This window comes from Gouania willdenowi, unplaced genomic scaffold (assembly GCF_900634775.1).
Source record: "Gouania willdenowi unplaced genomic scaffold, fGouWil2.1 scaffold_417_arrow_ctg1, whole genome shotgun sequence".
NCBI lineage: Eukaryota > Metazoa > Chordata > Actinopteri > Blenniiformes > Gobiesocidae > Gouania > Gouania willdenowi.
Genome location: NW_021145177.1, coordinates 55917 through 77203, shown reverse-complemented (window position 1 = coordinate 77203; position 21287 = coordinate 55917).

Genomic DNA, 21287 nt, shown 5'->3' with positions numbered 1-21287 from the left:
TAAATGTGCTTTATATATAGACTTAACTTGTACACAATGGTGGTAATAGTTTAAAGATAAAGTCTGGTCTGTAATGGAGTGAGGCTGGATTAATTACATTTAAACTGGGGTTAAAGTCATTTATCACATCTACTTAAATTTGTTTGATTTTTTTTAAGGTACTTTGTACTTTTTGTGTTAGTGTATGTGTGTGTTTTGTTCTTTGTCCTATTAGCATAACTTAACCTAATAATGCAAATAAAACAAGTTAATTATTAAATAGTTGTAAATTGTGCTATAATACATACTAATGCTATACTATCATTATCATTTCATCAGAAAACATCAAACAATGACAGGCTTCATGATGTTAAAGACATGAAGTAACCACAGAGAGAAGCTGTGACTGAGAACATCCTCTACATCAGAGGTCTCATTCTCGCAGCCCACGGGAAGATAATTTGTGGCAATGACAATGTGAAAATGTAATGTTAGTGAGGCCGTGTGTTTTATACTGTATTGTAATGACGTGACTCGAGCCGTTATCAAAGATTTATCAGCCTTTAATGGAAGTTGTTAAAACATCATGTACCCCTCATTCTCCGCTGACGCCCACCCTTCCCCAGCCTCCCAGCCAATCAACACACAGAACACATGTAAACAAAGACGAACATTGGCAGAGAAAGCTGCACGTAACGATGCTTCAAATTCCATGGGTAACCACAACACCTGTTAAACATTGAATAAACTACACATGGAACATAACTCAGTAACATAGGACCTAGTCTGTTACAATATGAATGGCACTTTACAACATTGTGCATTGACGATGTCACCAAGGGAAGCACACCACCGATAGAGCCCCCCACCCAGCCAACTCGCACCCGCCGTCTCGCTTCCTAGGCTGGGGGCTCATAGGGGACCTACTCTGCTAACTAGCTTAACCTCTGCTAAATAGCTTAACCTCTGCAAACTAGCTTAGCCTCTGCTAACTAGCTTACTCTCTGCTTATTAGCTTAGCCTCTGCTAACTAGCTTTGTCTCTGCTAACTAGCTTAACCTCTGCTAAATAGCTTAGTCTCTGCAAACTAGCTTAGCCTCTGCTAACTAGCTTAGTCTCTGCTAACTAGCTTAACCTCTGCTAACTAGCTTAGTCTCTGCTAACTAGCTTAGCCTCTGATATCTAGCTTAGTCTGTGCTAAATAGCTTAGCCTCTGCTAACTAGTTTAGTCTCTGCTAACTAGCTTAGCCTCTGCTAACTAGCTTAGTCTTTGCTAAATAGCTTAGTTTCTGCTAACTAGCGTAGTCTCTGCTAAATAGCTTAGCCTTTGCTAACTAGCTTAGTATCTACTAACTAGCTTAATCTCTGCTAACTAGCTTAGCCTCTGATAACTAGCTTTGTCTGTGCTATATAGCTTAGCCTCTGCTAACTAGCTTAGTCTCTGCTAAATAGCTTAGCCTCTGATAACTAGCTTAGTCTCTGCTAACTAGCTTAACCTCTGCTAAATAGCTTAGTCTCTGCAAACTAGCTTAGCCTCTGCTAACTAGCTTAGTCTCTGCTAAATAGCTTAACCTCTTCTAACTAGCTTAGTATCTGCTAACTAGCTTAGTCTCTGCTAACTAGCTTAGCCTCTACTAACTAGCTTTGTCTCTGCTAAATAGCTTAGTCTCTGCTAACTAGCTTAACCTCTTCTAAATAGCTTAGTCTCTGCAAACTAGCTTAGCCTCTGCAAACTAGCTTACTCTCTGCTTAATAGCTTAGCCTCTGCTAACTAGCTTTGTCTCTGCTAACTAGCTTAACCTCTGCTAAATAGCTTAGTCTCTGCAAACTAGCTTAGCCTCTGCTAACTAGCTTACTCTCTGCTTAATAGCTTAGCCTCTGCTAACTAGCTTTGTCTCTGCTAACTAGCTTAACCTCTGCTAAATAGCTTAGTCTCTGCAAACTAGCTCAGCCTCTGCTAACTAGCTTAGTCTCTGCTAACTAGCTTAACCTCTGCTAAATAGCTCTGTCTCTGCAAATTAGCTTAGCCTCTGCTAACTAGCTTAGCCTCTGATATCTAGCTTAGTCTGTGCTAATTAGCTTAGCCTCTGCTAACTAACTTAGTCTCTGCTAACTAGCTTAGCCTCTGCTAACTAGCTTAATCTTTGCTAAATAGCTTAGCTTCTGCTAACTAGCGTAGTCTCTGCTAAATAGCTTAGCCTCTGCTAACTAGCTTAGTATCTACTAACTAGCTTAATCTCTGCTAACTAGCTTAGTCTCTGCTAACTAGCTTAGCCTCTGCTAACCAGCTTAGTCTCTGCTAACTAGCTTAACCTCTGCTAAATAGCTTAGTCTCTGCAAACTAGCTTAGCCTCTGCTAACTAGCTTAGTCTCTGCTTAATAGCTTAGCCTCTGCTAAATAGCTTTGTCTCTGCTAACTAGCTTAACCTCTACTAAATAACTTAGTCTCTGCAAACTAGCTTAGCCTCTGGTAACTAGCTTTGCCTCTGCTAATTAGCTTAGACACTGCTAACTAGCTTAGCCTCTGCTAATTAGCTGAGTCTCTGCTTAATAGTGTAGCCTCTGCTAACTAGCATAGTCTCTGCTAAAAAGCTTAGCCTCTGCTAACTAGCGTTGTCTCTGCTAAATAGCTTAGCCTCTTCTAACTAGCTTAGTATCTGCTAATTAGCTTAGTCTCTGCTAACTAGCTTAGCCTCTGCTAACTAGCTTAGTCTTTGCTAAATAGCTTAGCTTCTGCTAACTAGCGTAGTCTCTGCTAAATAGCTTAGCCTCTGCTAACTAGCTTAGTATCTACTAACTAGCTTAATCTCTGCTAACTAGCTTAGCCTCTGATAACTAGCTTAGTCTGTGCTAAATAGCTTAGCCTCTGCTAACTAGCTTAGTCTCTGCTAACTAGCATAGCCTCTGCTAACTAGCTTAGTCTCTGCTAACTAGCTTAGTCTGTGCTAAATAGCTTAGTCTCTGCAAACTAGCTTAGCCTCTGCTAACTAGCTTAGTCTCTGCTTAATAGCTTAGCCTCTGCTAACTAGCTTTGTCTCTGCTAACTAGCTTAACCTCTGCTAAATAGCTTAACCTCTGCAAACTAGCTTAGCCTCTGCTAACTAGCTTACTCTCTGCTTAATAGCTTAGCCTCTGCTAACTAGCTTAACCTCTACTAAATAACTTAGTCTCTGCAAACTAGCTTAGCCTCTGGTAACTAGCTTTGCCTCTGCTAATTAGCTTAGACACTGCTAACTAGGTTAACCTCTGCTAACTAGCTTAGTCTCTGCTAACTAGCTTAGCCTCTGATATCTAGCTTAGTCTGTGCTAAATAGCTTAGCCTCTGCTAACTAGCTTAGTCTCTGCTAACTAGCTTAGCCTCTGCTAACTAGCTTAGTCTTTGCTAAATAGCTTAGTTTCTGCTATGGCGCCTATGTTTGGTTCTGCCGCTGGTTGTGTTGCTGCTTCTCTGCTACAGTGTCTGCTACAATGTCGTTTCCCTTCCTCTCTACTGATCATCTCTGCCATCATATCTGCTCTGATGGCCAGCGATTGTGCTGGTGCTGTATGGTCATACGATCGCCACTCTCTTTTTAATATTAAAGCGGCAATGGAACACCGCTTTAATGACTGGGACAGCTACAGGAACATTTTTCCCCCTCCGTTCGTGTGCGCCCCAAATCCCCAGGATTACCTGTTACTGCTGCGACCTCCAGGTAACCCCAAAAAAAGAGCAAGACGCAGAGGCTGCAGGGCTGGTATCCAGGTCCAGTTCCGACGAGCCGCATGGAGACAGCCTGGTTTCGCTCGTCCTCCGAGAGGCTGCCGGTGGCTCCGTCCCATTCCGCTCCAGCAGCAGGGTGGGAGCGGCGGTGCTGCCTTTCTGCCACTCCGCGTGTCTTCATCCATAAAGGAGGGGGTCTGGTTCCGAGCTGGAGGTGATCCCTGGACCCCGACGCCGCGCTGGTCTTCCGTGTCTGCTTCGGCAGAGCGTCATCTGAGCAGTCGCTACACCTGGATGTCATGTGATCGCCCGAGATGCCTCCAGCCAATCCCTGAGCACTCAGATGGGACAGCCCCTCCTGCTTCCAGCCGCTTTGGATTACTCAACGCGCGCTCCATTGCAAATAAGGCATTCTCCTTGAATGAATTATTCTCCTCAAAACATTTGCAGTTTATTTTCCTCGTCGAGACGTGGCAAAAGGAAGGAGAATTCATCCATCTGAACCAACTGTGTCCGGTCGGCTGCTCGGCTGTGGGTGCGCCCCGCCCCTCCCGCCGCGGTGGGGGCCTTGCTACCGTGTATAGTGATGCGTTCAAGTGCAGAGTGTTAAAAACGGAGAACTTTTGCACCTTTGAGTCTCACATGATGCAAATTGGTTCTAAAAACTCATTTTATTGTGTTTTAATTTATCGTCCCCCTGGCCCTGCTGGTGCATTCTTGTCTGATTTTTCTGACTTTTTATCATCTATCATTAGGCTGGAAAAGGTTTTAATCCTAGGAGATTTTAACTTGCACATTGATAATGATGTCTCTGCCCCAGCAGCTGATCTTTTAGCTATGACTGAAGCTTTTAACTTTATCCAACATGTCTCAGGCCCCACCCACCATAAAGGGCACACCCTGGACCTAATCTTCTCACTTGGTTTGAAGGTGGAAAACGTGAGTGTCGAAGACGTCTACCTAAGCGACCACAGTGGTGTCTTCTTTAACTTGGTGGTCCATCCTGAGTCCCGTCCTCTACCCGTGAAAGTAGAGAGGAGGATTATTACAGAGTCAACAGCAGATAGATTCTGTATTAGTTTTGATCCCTCTGTTTTTAATGACTGCACTGAAACCAATGAATTCCTCCATTGTTTTAATAGTCACTGTGCTATTATCCTGGATCAAGTGGCCCCTTTTAAAACTAGTAACACGGCTTGTCGACAGTCGTCTCCCTGGATTAACGACAAGATTGTGATTCTGCGGAGATCGTGCCGTAAAACCGAGCGCCTTTGGCACTCCATTTAAAGGAACTGGTCGCCTCCTTAAATGGACAAATCGAGGAGGCTAGATCTAATTACTTTCGCCAGCTGATAGCCTCTAATAAGAGAAACCCAAAGATGCTATTTGATACAATAAGCACTATTGTCTCGCCTGCTGTAACCGCTGTCACCGCACAGTGCAGGGCTGGTTGCAATGAGTTTCTCAACTTTTTTATTGATAAGGTCAGAGAAATAAAAGATAATATTTCTTCTCCTCCTTCCGGCAGTCAAGTCTGTGTTGACCCCCCTCCTCATGTTTGGTCATCCTTTAAGTCCGTCACTCAAGTGGATGTTCTCTCTTCCATAAAAAGCATGAAAATGTCATCGTGTCGTCTTGACGTTGTCCCGGCTAGACTTTTTATCAACGTTTTAGAATCAATCGGTCCATTGATCACTAAAATGTTCAACATTTCACTCTCGGCTGGTGTGTTCCCGTGTTCCCTTAAACATGCTGTGGTGGAACCCCAACTGAAAAAACCCAGCTTGGACCCATCAGAGCTTCAGAATTTCAGGCCAATTTCCAAGATCCCGTTCCTGGCTAAAGTTCTAGAAACGTTAGCCTGTAAACAACTTACATCATTCTTGGAGAGCAACAACACATTTGATACTTTCCAGTCCGGCTTCAGAAAGTTCCACTCCACTGAGACAGCACTGCTGAAAGTGTCAAGTGACATCATGATGGCTGCAGACTCTGAAAAATGTTCCGTCCTGGTCCTGTTGGACCTGTCTTCTGCCTTTGACACGGTGGATCATCATATCCTGATTGGCAGACTGCGGGATGTGGTTGGCTTGTCGGGCCCTGTGTTGGAGTGGTTCAGATCGTACCTGACCGGTAGAACATTCTCTGTGTACTACAACAACGAAACGTCAGAAACTGCGGATTTAAAGTGGGGTGTACCTCAGGGCTCGGTCCTTGGGCCACTTTTGTTTCTGATTTATTTACTCCATCTCGGTGAGCTGATCCAGCAGTGCCCTGATGTCTCCTATCACCTATACGCAGATGATCTCCAGCTGTACTGCAGTTTTAAGCCCTCCGAACCCCAAAACGTGCTTTCCCTCACAAACTGTCTGGTAAAGGTAAAACAATGGCTGAATGAAAATAGCCTCCAACTGAACTCCAGTAAAACGGAAACCCTAGTCGTTGCCCCGGACATTATTGCTCCTCTTATCAAACAGCACCTTGGCGCCCTAAGTAGCACTGTTAAAAGTTCTATAAGGAACCTTGGAGTAACTTTTGATGAAGGGATGTCCCTGGAACGTCACTCTAAGCAGCTCATCAGGAACTGTTTCTTTCACCTGAGAAACATCTCAAAGCTGAGACACATAGTCTCTGGTCCTGAGCTTGAGATGGTCATCCATGCGTTTGTTTCCTCACGATTGGACTATTGTAACAGTCTGTTTACATGCCTTAGCAAAAAGGATCTGGCTCGTCTTCAAGTGGTCCAGAACTCTGCTGCACGCCTCCTGACCCGTACCTGTAGGAGAGCCCATATCACTCCTATTTTAAAAACTCTACATTGGCTCCCTGTCATCTACAGGATGAATTTTAAAATCCTTGTGCTGACTTTCAGGGCCCTTCATGGCCAGGCGCCTGAATACATTGAGGGTCTGATCCAGCCCTATGTTTCAAACAGGAGCTTGAGGTCTTCTTCGCAAAACCTGCTGATGGTCCCCCGCACCCGCTTTAAAACACGAGGTGATCACTCTTTTAAGGCGGTAGCTCCTCGTCTCTGGAATGCTCTTCCACACACTCTGCGGATGCTGGACTCTGTGGATGTTTTTAAAAGTCATCTAAAGACCCACTTTTTTATGGAGGCTTTCTTGACTCACTCCTGTTTGTGAATGGACTCTTTTATACATTGTAGCATCATTGTAGTGGACTTTTATATGCATTGTGCCTTTTAACTGTAAATTGTGAAGCGCTTTGTGACCCTGGTCTGAAAAAAGCGCTATATAAATAAACTTTACTTACTTTACTTACTAACTAGCGTAGTCTCTGCTAAATAGCTTAGCCTTTGCTAACTAGCTTAGTATCTACTAACTAGCTTAATCTCTGCTAACTAGCTTAGCCTCTGATAACTAGCTTTGTCTGTGCTATATAGCTTAGCCTCTGCTAACTAGCTTAGTCTCTGCTAAATAGCTTAGCCTCTGATAACTAGCTTAGTCTCTGCTAACTAGCTTAGCCTCTGCTAAATAGCTTAGTCTCTGCAAACTAGCTTAGCCTCTGCTAACTAGCTTAGTCTCTGCTAAATAGCTTAACCTCTTCTAACTAGCTTAGTATCTGCTAACTAGCTTAGTCTCTGCTAACTAGCTTAGCCTCTACTAACTAGCTTTGTCTCTGCTAAATAGCTTAGTCTCTGCTAACTAGCTTAACCTCTTCTAAATAGGTTAGTCTCTGCAAACTAGCTTAGCCTCTGCAAACTAGCTTACTCTCTGCTTAATAGCTTAGCCTCTGCTAACTAGCTTTGTCTCTGCTAACTAGCTTAACCTCTGCTAAATAGCTTAGTCTCTGCAAACTAGCTTAGCCTCTGCTAACTAGCTTACTCTCTGCTTAATAGCTTAGCCTCTGCTAACTAGCTTTGTCTCTGCTAACTAGCTTAACCTCTGCTAAATAGCTTAGTCTCTGCAAACTAGCTCAGCCTCTGCTAACTAGCTTAGTCTCTGCTAACTAGCTTAACCGCTGCTAAATAGCTCTGTCTCTGCAAATTAGCTTAGCCTCTGCTAACTAGCTTAGCCTCTGATATCTAGCTTAGTCTGTGCTAAATAGCTTAGCCTCTGCTAACTAACTTAGTCTCTGCTAACTAGCTTAGCCTCTGCTAACTAGCTTAATCTTTGCTAAATAGCTTAGCTTCTGCTAACTAGCGTAGTCTCTGCTAAATAGCTTAGCCTCTGCTAACTAGCTTAGTATCTACTAACTAGCTTAATCTCTGCTAACTAGCTTAGCCTCTGATAACTAGCTTAGTCTGTGCTAAATAGCTTAGCCTCTGCTAACTAGCTTAGTCTCTGCTAACTAGCTTAGCCTCTGCTAACTAGCTTAGCCTCTGATAACTAGCTTAGTCTCTGCTAAATAGCTTAGCTTCTGCTAACTAGCGTAGTCTCTGCTAAATAGCTTAGCCTCTGCTAACTAGCTTAGTATCTACTAACTAGCTTAATCTCTGCTAACTAGCTTAGCCTCTGATAACTAGCTTAGTCTGTGCTAAATAGCTTAGCCTCTGCTAACTAGCTTAGTCTCTGCTAACTAGCTTAGCCTCTGCTAACTAGCTTAGCCTCTGATAACTAGCTTAGTCTCTGCTAACTAGCTTAGCCTCTGCTAACTAGCTTAGCCTTTGCTAAATAGCTTAGCCTCTGCTAAGTAGCTTAGCCTCTGCTAACTAGCTTTATTTCTGCTAACTAGGTTAGCCTCTGCTAACTAGCTTAGTCTCTGCTAACTAGCTTAACCTCTGCTATATAGCTTAGTCTCTGCAAACTAGCTTAGCCTCTGCTAACTAGCTTAGGCTTTGCTTAATAGCTTAGCCTCTGCTAACTAGCGTTGTCACTGCTAACTAGCTTAACCTCTGCTAACTAGCTTAGTCTCTGCTAACTAGCTTAACCTCTGCTATATAGCTTAGTCTCTGCAAACTAGCTTAGCCTCTGGTAACTAGCTTAGTCTTTGCTTAATAGCTTAGCCTCTTATAACCTTATATCCTATCTTCAAAGAAAACTATATATAAAAAAAGAAAAAAAAAAAATATATATATATATATATATATATATATACACATATATATATATATAAAATAATTGAAATAATTCAAAAGATAAATAAAATAAAATAAAATAAGGGATATGTGTATATATACTAAATGTGTGTGTATGTATGTATGTGTATGTTTGCTCAGATGTTGGTAAACACGTATAGGCTCGTACAGTTTCACATGACACTCTCTACCCCATGTCACCTCTTTCTTCTCCAACCCCTAACCTTTTTTTTTCTTTCACATCCACTCAATACCCCCCCCTTCCTACACTTTATATAATTACCCGTTGCGTGTTTTATTCTTTTGGTACTGGTTGTTGTTGTTGTATGTTTGTGCTTCTCACTAACCTTCTCAACCCAGCCCCTTACCTTGTGGTGGTATCGCATGATAAGCATTTCTTCTCCTTCTTTCTTGCATTGAAGTCTATCACAACACAGCTGTGCACAAATGCTCTCAGACCCTTGGTTATGCTCACATTCGTAAGGACTAAACCGCACTCCTTTCCATGTCTCAGTTTACAGTAACATCTTGGAATGTGCGTGGCATTCGCTCGCAGGCTAAAAAGATCAAGATATTTGATTATGTATCAAGATTAAATGAAGACATTGTTTTCTTTCAAGAAACTCACTTACTTCAATCAGAAGAAAAATCTCTGACAGACTTAAATTTTAACAAAATATATAACTCGTGTTTCAATTCCAGGCAAAGAGGAGTCTCGGTTCTTTTCAACAAAAGGTTGCTCTTTAACATAATCAACTCCACCATAGACCCAGAGGGTAGATATATTATTATCAAAGTGGTAATCTATAATAAATGTTTTACAATTCTAAACCTCTACGCCCCAAATAACGACGACCCTGAATTCTTCCATAGAGTTTTTTCGGAGCTATCGGACCTTTCTGCAGATTCATCTGTAATCATCGGAGGTGACTTCAATCTGACACTCAACACATCATTAGACAGATTCAGTAAGTGCCCAAATACAAAACCGTCTCGATCTACTAAAGTATTAATGGATTACATGGATGATCTTGGAATAGGTGACGTATGGAGACTGAATAACCCAACTAAAAAAGAATACACCTTCTTCTCCCCTGTGCATAAATCCTTCTCCCGAATCGACTTCTTTCTCTCAAATAAATCCATTGCACATAAGATTTCCTCTAAAATACATCCTATAATCATTAGCGATCATGCCCCGATATCCCTCACCCTGAAGTGTGACTCTAATCAGAAATGATCCTCTCTGTGGCGCTTTAATACTTCATTACTTAATGACAGTGAATTTGGTAAAATAATAAGAAAAGAATGGGAGGACTTTCTATTAACAAACGATTCTCTGGAAATGTCACCGTCCTTACTCTGGGAAACCGGCAAGACTGTCATTAGAGGGAAGATTATATCATACTCTTCTTATAAGAAAAAACAGGAACAGATAGCAGAAAAAACACTTGAAGAAAAAATTAAGAAACTTACGGAAGAATACGCAGCTAACCCGTCTGAACTTTTATGGAAAAAACTCCAAAATACAAAACTTAATCTGGACATAATTTTATCTAAGAAAACGGATTTTATTTTACAGCAATTACGGTACAAAAACTTTGACTACAATAATAAATCAGGCAAATATTTAGCAAATCAGCTTAAACACAACAAAGAAAACTATTTCATAGCGGCAATTTCTGATAATTCAGGTCAAACTTTAAACTTACCTCAGGACATTAATAAGGTTTTTCATGATTACTATCAAAACCTATACTCATCAAACTTAAACCCTGACCCTGATGATATGAAAACCTTCCTCAATAACTTAAACCTACCACAGCTCACCATAGAGCAGAAAACCACCTTAGACTCACCATTAACCTTACAAGAACTACAAAATGCTTTGGATAGCATGTCAACAGGCAAAGCACCAGGTCCAGATGGGTTCCCTGCTGAATTCCTAAAACACTTCTGGTCAATACTGGCTGCGCTCTTTTTCAGAGTAGTAACAGAGATTAAAAATAAAGGTTATGTAGGAGGTCACATGAATACAGCAAACATTAAATTACTACTTAAACCAGACAAAAACCCCATATTACCCTCAAGCTATCGTCCCATCTCACTTATTAACACAGACATAAAAATTATTTCCAAAGCACTCACATCCAGGTTAGAGAAAGTCGTACAGTCAATTATATACCAAGACCAGACAGAATTTATTAAAAATAGACACTCCACAGACAATGTTAGAAGGCTGTTTAATTTGATCAACATGGCACAGAACTCTAAAAAGAAAACAATAATCTTGTCACTAGACGCAGAAAAAGCATTCGATAGAGTCAACTGGTCATTCCTCCTTGCTGTCCTTGACAGATTTGGCTTTGGAGATTCATTCATACAATGGATCTCCACCCTATACTCTAAACCTAAGGCCTCAGTAACCACAAACAAAATAACATCCCAAAGCTTCACACTGCAGAGGGGAACGAGACAAGGTTGCCCACTCTCACCTTTGCTTTTTGCAATATTTGTTGAACCTCTCGCATCAGCTGTTCGTCAGAACTCTGTTATTAGAGGAATCCACTCATCCATCTCAGAACACAAAATTAATCTTTATGCGGATGACATTTTACTCTATTTAGAAGAACCCCAATCTTCATTAGAAGAATTATTTAAACTAATAAACAGCTTCTCTAAACTATCAGATTATTCCATTAACTGGTCAAAATCATCAATCCTTCCTTTAACGAAAAATTCATGGAACCCAGCATCCCAAAACCCACAATACCCCTCCCCCACAAATATAATTAAATATCTAGGCTTAAATATATCACCAAACCTAAATGAATTAATTAAACTGAATCTAGACCCTCTGTTGGATAAAGTCACAGAAGACCTGCGGAGATGGAACAATCTCCCCATCTCACTCCTTGGCAGAATAGCGTCAGTTAAAATGAAAATCTTACCTAAAATAAACTATCTGTTCTCTATGATCCCACTGAAACCACCAACGCAATGGTTCAAAAGATTAGATTCTGCAATTACAAAATTCTATGCTAAGAATAAAAAACCCAAAATAAGCCTTTCAACTCTTCAAAAAAATAAAAGCGAGGGAGTGTTGGAAGCCCCTAATTTCACGCATTATTACCTAGCAAACCAAATTCTATATTTAACAGAATGGTTAAAACCAAAAGAATACCACAACACCTGGCTAGAAATAGAACAGCTAGACTGCAAAGACATTAAACTCTCTGATCTCCCTTTTATCACTGTGACCCTGAAACGTCATAACTGCTTTAAAAACCCACTGATTGCCTCCACCCTGACTGCGTGGTGGAAAGCCCTGGACATTACAAATGTTCAATTAAAAACTAACATGCTGTCTCCAATCTGGCACAACCCTGACTTTAGAAACAGAAAAACACCACTCTATCTAAAAACATGGGAAGATAGCGGAATTATTCATCTCCAAGACCTCTTCGAAAATGATAAGCTCAGGACATATAACAATCTAACCCAAGCATTCAATATAAATAAAAGTAACTTTCTACAGTACTTACAAGTAACAGAGACAATAAAGAAAACTACTCCACTAGACTTAACTACTTTACAACCTCCAGAACTGGCTATATATATGAAAAAAACCTCAACAAAATCAAAAAAACTCTCAAAAATATACAGAGCGCTCTCGAACACTAACTGTAATTACTTACCAATCGCGAAGTGGGAGGCTGAACTCTCAATCACCCCGAGCACTGATTTCTGGACAGAAATTTGTTGTAATACTTTTAAGATGACAAAAAACACAAACCTTCAGCTAATTCAATACAAGGTCCTCCACAGATCCCACATTACCCAACAGAAAATGCATAAAATGGGCTTCTCAGCAACAGACATCTGCTCTCAGTGCACCCAGAATACAGCGGATTCCTATCTACATGCCTTATGGCTTTGCTCCCCAGTTCAACACTTTTGGATTCTAATCACTGAAAAACTGTCCTCCATTTTGGACTGCAGGATTCCTTTATCTCCAAATCTTTGTTTGATTGGAGACCTGACAATGCTTCAACTTCCAGCAAACCAATCACAATCAATCCTTGCGGCACTAGCCATAGCAAAAAAAACAATATTACTAAATTGGAAAGACAAAAAATCCTTAAACATAAACCAATGGCAAAATCTCCTCACAGAATTTATTTCCATGGAAAAGATGTCTGCTCTCAGAAAACAAAAAAAAATAATGTGCTTTGAGGAGCGTTGGACTCCTTTTTTAATTGCATTAAATCTAAATTTTTAAAAGCCTGATGATCTAGCCTGCAAGCGACTGCCAGCACCACTCTTTACTAACGCACTAGCCCAACTGTAGGCCGGGGCCGCCTTGGGCCTCTGGGGTGGTCTTGGTCAGGATGGCTGGGGTGGGTTGCCGGGGTGTCTTGTTGCCTCGGCACGGGTGTGCATTCCTTCTGGGTGTTCACGAGGTCCCGGGGCTGTTTGATTTGGCGCTGTTGCCCCTTGCATACGCATCTGGTTGGTCTCTGGGGCTGGGGCCCTGCGTGCTCCCCTGCCGCTCCTTCCTCCTGCTCCCTGTCCCCCTGTCTCGTCCTCCCCCCCCTCCTCCTCCTTTGCTCTTGCGCCCGCGATCCTGTTGGGTTGGGTTTGGGGGGCTCCCGTTGGTCTGGGGCACTGGTGGGGGGGCTGTGGCTCCCGCCTGGGGGGCGGGCGGTGCCGTGCCGGGTGGGTTGGCTGGGGGGTGGTCTCGTTGGGGGGCCTGGGGTGGTGGGGTCCTTGGCTCCGGTCCGGGGGGATCCGGGGTGGGGGTGGCTTTGGGGGTGGCTGCTGCCCGGGGTCGGCGATTGCCTCCTGGGTCGCTGGGTGGCGGGGTGTGGCTGTGGGTTGCTCCGTCGGCCCTTGCGGGTCCTCGGCTTGGCTCCCTAGGGCGCGCCCTCGCCAGGGATGTCGCTTGCGCGACGAGCCAGGCGGGGCCCCCTCCGGGGCTTTTGTTTGCCTGCAATGGCCGGGGTGTGGCCGTTACGGCTAGGGGTGGGGGGTGCTATGGGGCCTCCCCGGGGGTCGTGTTGGGTGGGTGTGCGGGGGCGCGGCGCGTGGCTCTTGGCCTGGTGGATCCGCGTCGGGATTGGCTGGTCTGCTGGCTGGGTGCACCGGGCGCCGTGGGCGCCATTCCGGGGCGGGGGCGTCACGGGGGTGGATCCGTGGTCTGGGTGTCCGGGGGCGTGCTCTCCTGTCATCTGCCCGGGGACCGGCCGCGGTGCGTGGCGGCGCTGCGCAGCCTTGGGCGGGGCGGGGCTGGTGGCCTGGGGCCCGCTGTCGTCCGGGGTGTGCTGGCGTCGGGGGGGTGTCTTGCGCCGGTGCGTGGTTCGTCGGGGATCGCCTCCGTGGGGGGGGGGGCGATGGCTGCCTCTCGGCTTGGGATCTTGGGGGCGTTCGGGGGGCTGCTTGGCCGTGGGGTGGTCGCCGGGGGCCCTTAGGCTGCCTGCTCTTGCTGCTGGCCTGACTGCTTCTTCGGGCCCGGGGGCGGCTCTTGGGTTTTGCAGTGGCGGTTCTTGGAAATACATTTGTCATGGATGCACTGGCCTTGGGCTGTGGGATAACACTCATACTGGGCTCAACCTTAGACACGTTGTGCCCAAATACCTGTTTTATGGAATTTCCACTCACCTCTTCCTCTGTTCACAGCCACCACCATTATTCCTAAACCGCACACTGGTCACCAAACTGGCTTGACAACACAACAATAAGCACAATATACATTTTCACATCGCATCACTTAAAACCTAACAACTATTCCCCACCCATTCTATATCCTTTCTTGTATCCCTCTTCCCTGTTAACTTCCCCACCCCCCTCCAACCCCTCACCTTGGTGTAACACTGCCCTCTCTCTTTTACATCCTCCCTTTAATAAAGTATTTCTTACCCTTCCCTAGGGAGGGCTGGTGACGGTCACAATTATGCAATGAAATAAATAAATTTATTTAATTGCAATAATAAAATATGCATTGCTGTTAAAAGATTGCACTTCTTGTAGTGTTAACCTTCGACAGCATGTGCAGACAAGGTAAAAAAATAAATAAATAAATAAATAAATAATAGCTTAGCCTCTGCTAACTAGCTTTGTCTCTGCTAATTAGCTTAGTCAATGCTAACTAGCTTAGCCTCTGCTAATAAGCTTAGTCTCTGCTTAATAGCGTAGCCTCTGCTAACTAGCTTAGTCTTTGCTAAATAGCTTAGCTTCTGCTAACTAGCGTAGTATCTGCTAAATAGCTTAGCCTCTGCTAACTAGCTTAGTATCTACTAACTTGCTTAAGCTCTGCTAACTAGCTTAGCCTCTGCTAACTAGCTTAGTCTCTGCTAACTAGCTTAACCTCTGCTAAATAGCTTAATCTCTGCAAACTAGCGTAGCCTCTGCTAACTAGCTTAGTCTCTGCTTAATAGCTTAGCCTCTGCTAACTAGCTTTGTCTCTGCTAACTAGCTAAACCTCTGCTAAATAACTTAATCTCTGCAAACTAGCTTAGCCTCTGGTAATAAGCTTAATCTCTGCTTAATAGCTTAGCCTCTGCTAACTAGCTTTGTCTCTGCTAATTAGCTTAGTCACTGCTAGCTAGCTTAGCCTCTGCTAATTAGCTTTGTCTCTGCTTAATAGCGTAGCCTCTGCTAACTAGCGTAGTCTCTGCTAAATAGCTTAGTCTCCGCTAACTAGCTTAGCCTCTGATATCTAGCTTAGTCTGTGCTAAATAGCTTAGCCTCTGCTAACTAGCTTAGTCTCTGCTAACTAGCTTAGCCTCTGCAAACTAGCTTAGTCTTTGCTAAATAGCTTAGTTTCTGCTAACTAGCGTAGTCTCTGCTAAATAGCTTAGCCTCTGCTAACTAGCTTAGTATCTACTAACTAGCTTAATCTCTGCTAACTAGCTTAGCCTCTGATAACTAGCTTTGTCTGTGCTATATAGCTTAGCCTCTGCTAACTAGCTTAGTCTCTGCTAACTAGCTTAGCCTCTGATAACTAGCTTAGTCTCTGCTAACTAGCTTAACCTCTGCTAAATAGCTTAGTCTCTGCAAACTAGCTTAGCCTCTGCTAACTAGCTTAGTCTCTGCTTAATAGCTTAGCCTCTGCTAACTAGCTTTGTCTCTGCTAACTAGCTTACCCTCTGCTAAATAACTTAATCTCCGCAAACTAGCTCATCCTCTGGTAACTAGCTTAGTCTCTGCTTAATAGCTTAGCCTCTGCTAACTAGCTTTGTCTCTGCTAATTATCTTAGTCACTGCTAACTAGCTTAGCCTCTGCTAATTAGCTTAGTCTCTGCTTAATAGCGTAGCCTCTGCTAACTAGCGTAGTCTCTGCTAAATAGCTTGGCCTCTGCTAATTAGCGTAGTCTCTGCTAAATAGCTTAGCCTCTTCTAACTAGCTTAGTATCTGCTAACTAGCTTAGTCTCTGCTAACTAGCTTAGCCTCTACTAACTAGCTTAGTCTCTGCTAAATAGCTTAGCCTCTTCTTACTAGCTTAGTATCTGCTAACTAGCTTAGTCTCTGCTAACTAGCTTAGCCTCTACTAACTAGCTTAGTCTCTGCTAAATAGCTTAGCCTCTGCTAACTAGCTTAGTCTCTGCTAACTAGCTTAGCTTCTGCTAACTAGCTTAGTCTCTGCTAACTAGCTTAGCCTCTGATAACTAGCTTAGTCTGTGCTAAATAGCCTAGCCTCTGCTAACTAGCTTAGTCTCTGCTAACTAGCTTAGCCTCTACTAACTAGCTTAGTCTCTGCTAACTAGCTTAACCTCTGCTAAATAGCTTAGTCTCTGCTAACTAGCTTAGCCTCTGATAACTAGCTTAGTCTGTGCTAAATAGCTTAGCCTCTGCTAACTAGCTTAGTCTCTGCTAACTAGCTTAGCCTCTGCTAACTAGCTTAGTCTCTGCTAACTAGCTTAACCTCTGCTAAATAGCTTAGTCTCTGCTAACTAGCTTAGCCTCTGATAACTAGCTTAGTCTGTGCTAAATAGCTTAGCCTCTGCTAACTAGCTTAGTCTCTGCTAACTAGCTTAGCCTCTGCTAACTAGCTTAGTCTCTGCTAACTCGCTTAACCTCTGCTAAATGGTAAATGGTAAATGGACTTGATTTTATATAGAGCTTTATCCCCACACTGAAGCAGTCTCAAAGCGCTTTACATATCAGCTCATTCACCCAATCACTCTCACATTCACACACCAGTGGGACAGGACTGCCATGCAAGGCACTAGTCGACCACTGGAAGCAACTTGGGGTTCAGTGTCTTGCTCAAGGACACTTCGACACATGGTCAGGTACTGGGATCGAACCCCCAACCTCTCGATCAGAAGACGACACACTACAACTTGAAACACGGTCGCCCACAAATAAATAGCTAAATAGCTTAGTCTCTGCAAACTAGCTTAGCCTCTGGTAACTAGCTTACTCTCTGCTTAATAGCTTAGCCTCTGCTAACTAGCTTTGTCTCTGCTAACTAGCTTAACCTCTGCTAAATAGCTTTGTCCCTGCAAACTAGCTTAGCCTCTGCTAACTAGCTTAGTCTCTGCTAACTAGCTTAACCTCTGCTAAATAGCTCTGTCTCTGCTAACTAGCTTAGTCTCTGCTAACTAGCTTAGCCTCTGCTAACTAGCTTAATCTTTGCTAAATAGCTTAGCTTCTGCTAACTAGCGTAGTCTCTGCTAAATAGCTTAGCCTCTGCTAACTAGCTTCGTATCTACTAACTAGCTTAATCTCTGCTAACTAGCTTAGCCTCTGATAACTAGCTTAATCTGCGCTAAATAGCTTAGCCTCTGCTAACTAGCTTAGTCTCTGCTAACTAGCTTAACCTCTGCTAACTAGCTTAGCCTCTGCTAACTAGCTTAGCCTCTGATAATTAGCTTAGTCTCTGCTTAATAGCGTAGCCTCTGCTAACTAGCTTAGTCTTTGCTAAATAGCTTAGCTTCTGCTAACTAGCGTAGTCTCTGCTAAATAGCTTAGCCTCTGCTAACTAGCTTAGTATCTACTAACTAGCTTAATCTCTGCTAACTAGCTTAGCCTCTGCTAATTAGCTTTGTCTCTGCTAACTAGCTTAACCTCTGCTAAATAGCTTAGTCTCTGCAAACTAGCGTAGCCTCTGCTAACTAGCTTAGTCTCTGTTTAATAGCTTAGCCTCTGCTAACTAGCTTAGTCTTTGCTAAATAGCTTAGCTTCTGCTAACTAGCGTAGTCTCTGCTAAATAGCTTAGCCTCTGCTAACTAGCTTATTATCTGTTAACTAGCTTAGTCTTTGCTAACTAGCTTAGCCTCTACTAACTAGCTTAGTCTCTGCTAAATAGATTAGCCTCTGCTAACTAGCTTAGTCACTGCTAGCTAGCTTAGCCTCTGCTAATTAGCTTAGTCTCTGCTTAATAGCGTAGCCTCTGCTTTTTAGCGTAGTCTCTGCTAAATAGCTTAGTCTCTGCTAACTAGCTTAGCCTCTACTAACTAGCTTAGTCTCTGCTAAATAGATTAGCCTCTGCTAACTAGCTTAGTCTCTGCTAACTAGCTTAGCCTCTGCTAACTAGCTTTGTCTCTGCTAACTAGCTTAGCCTCTGACAACTAGCTTAGTCTTTGCTAAATAGCTTAGCCTCTGCTAACTAGCTTAGTCTCTGCTAACTAGCTTAACCTCTGCAAAATAGCTTAGTCTCTGCAAACTAGCTTAGCCTCTGCTAACTAGCTTAGTCTCTGCTTAATAGCTTAGCCTCTGATAACTAGCTTTGTCTCTGCTAACTAGCTTAACCTCTGCTAAATAGCTTTGTCTCTGCAAACTAGCTTAGCCTCTGCTAACTAGCTTAGCCTCTGATATCTAGCTTAGTCTGTGCTAAATAGCTTTGCCTCTGCTAACTAGCTTAGTCTCTGCTAACTAGCTTAGCCTCCGCTAACTAGCTTAATCTTTGCTAAATAGCTTAGCTTTTGCTAACTAGCGTAGTCTCTGCTAAATAGCTTAGCCTCTGCTAACTAGCTTTGTATCTACTAACTAGCTTAATCTCTGCTAACTAGCTTAGCCTCTGATAACTAGCTTAGTCTGTGCTAAATAGCTTAGCCTCTGCTAAATAGCTCTGTCTCTGCTAACTAGCTTAGTCTCTGCTAACTAGCTTAGCCTCTGCTAACTAGCTTAATCTTTGCTAAATAGCTTAGCTTCTGCTAACTAGCGTAGTCTCTGCTAAATAGCTTAGCCTCTGCTAACTAGCTTCGTATCTACTAACTATCTTAATCTCTGCTAACTAGCTTAGCCTCTGATAACTAGCTTAATCTGCGCTAAATAGCTTAGCCTCTGCTAACTAGCTTAGTCTCTGCTAACTAGCTTAACCTCTGCTAACTAGCTTAGCCTCTGCTAACTAGCTTAGCCTCTGATAATTAGCTTAGTCCTCTGCTTAATAGCGTAGCCTCTGCTAACTAGCTTAGTCTTTGCTAAATAGCTTAGCTTCTGCTAACTAGCGTAGTCTCTGCTAAATAGCTTAGCCTCTTCTAACTAGCTTATTATCTGTTAACTAGCTTAGTCTCTGCTAACTAGCTTAGCCTATACTAACTAGCTTCGTCTCTGCTAAATAGATTAGACTCTGCTAACTAGCTTAGTCACTGCTAGCTAGCTTAGCTTCTGCTAATTAGCTTAGTCTCTGCTTAATAGCGTAGCCTCTGCTTTTTAGCGTAGTCTCTGCTAAATAGCTTAGCCTCTTCTAACTAGCTTATTATCTGTTAACTGGCTTAGTATCTGCTAACTAGCTTAGCCTCTACTAACTAGCTTAGTCTCTGCTAAATAGATTAGCCTCTGCTAACTAGCTTAGTCTTTGCTAACTAGCTTAGCCTCTGCTAACTAGCTTTGTCTCTGCTAACTATCTTAGCCTCTGCTAACTAGCTTAGTCTTTGCTCAATAGCTTAGCTTCTGCTAACTAGCGTAGTCTCTGCTAAATAGATTAGCCTCTGCTAACTAGCTTAGTATCTACTAACTAGCTTAATCTCTGCTAACTAGCTTAGCCTCTGACAACTAGCTTAGTCTGTGCTAAATAGCTTAGCCTCTGCTAACTAGCTTAGCCTCTGCTAACTAGCTTAACCTCTGCAAAATAGCTTAGTCTCTGCAAACTAGCTTAGCCTCTGCTAACTAGCTTAGTCTCTGCTTAATAGCTTAGCCTCTGATAACTAGCTTTGTCTCTGCTAACTAGCTTAACCTCTGCTAAATAGCTTTGTCTCTGCAAACTAGCTTAGCCTCTGCTAACTAGCTTAGCCTCTGATATCTAGCTTAGTCTGTGCTAAATAGCTTTGCCTCTGATAACTAGCTTAGTCTCTGCTAACTTGCTTAGCCTCTGCTAACTAGCTTAGTCTTTACTAAAAAGCTTAGCTTCTGCTAACTAGCGTAGTCTCTGCTAAATAGCTTAGCCTCTGCTAACTAGCTTAGCCTTTGCTAAATAGCTTAGCCTCTGCTAAGTAGCTTAGCTTCTGCTAACTAGCTTTATTTCTGCTAACTAGGTTAGCCTCTGCTAACGAACTTAGCCTCTGCTAACTATCTTAGCCTCTTAGTTGACTTTGTCACATTTTACTTGACATTAATAATTAATAATGGACATTTACAAATATTGTACATGATATGAGTGATAACACGTGTTATACAATAGATGTAACTTAATATTTTTACATGTCCTTTGGTGTACCATGGGTACATATAGTTAGTGAACCACTGTCCTAAGGTACCGAGGTTTTTTATTTAGAAATAATGTAAAATTAATGGTTCTCACAGAAACTAGATTATGTTCTGGGTTCTTATCATTTCAATTAAACATTTATTTTGTATTTTTCTATGAAATAAGTAAAGTGAGATTACACATATATATTTTACATGGTTAACTATAAATAAATAGTTTTTATAAAACATTTTCCTGTTTCACTTTGTACAGTTTAGAAGTTTACTAACATAATGTCACTAATTTAATGTTGTCTTTCTATTATTACACTTACAGCCAATACATGTTGTTCTCTAACTACATGTGCTATTGTTCACAGATTGTGCTCAGGGATTCAACTAACTAGCTTTATTTCTGCTAACTAGGTTAGCCTCTGCTAACTAGCTTAGTCTCTGCTAACTAGCTTAACCTCTGCTATATAGCTTAGTCTCTGCAAACTAGCTTAGCCTCTGCTAACTAGCTTAGTCTTTGCTTAATAGCTTAGCCTCTGCTAACTAGCGTTGTCACTGCTAACTAGCTTAACCTCTGCTAATTAGCTTAGCCTTTGCTAAATAGCTTAGCCTCTGCTAACTAGCTTAGTCTTTGCTAACTAGCTTAACCTCTGCTATATAGCTTAGTCTCTGCAAACTAGCTTAGCCTCTGGTAACTAGCTTAGTCTTTGCTTCATAGCTTAGACTCTGCTAACTAGCTTTGTCTCTGCTAATTAGCTTAGTCAATGCTAACTAGCTTAGCCTCTGCTAATTAGTTTAGTCTCTGCTTAATAGCGTAGCCTCTGCTAACTAGCTTAGTCTTTGCTAAATAGCTTAGCTTCTGCTAACTAGCGTAGTCTCTGCTAAATAGCTTAGCCTCTGCTAACTAGCTTAGTATCTACTAA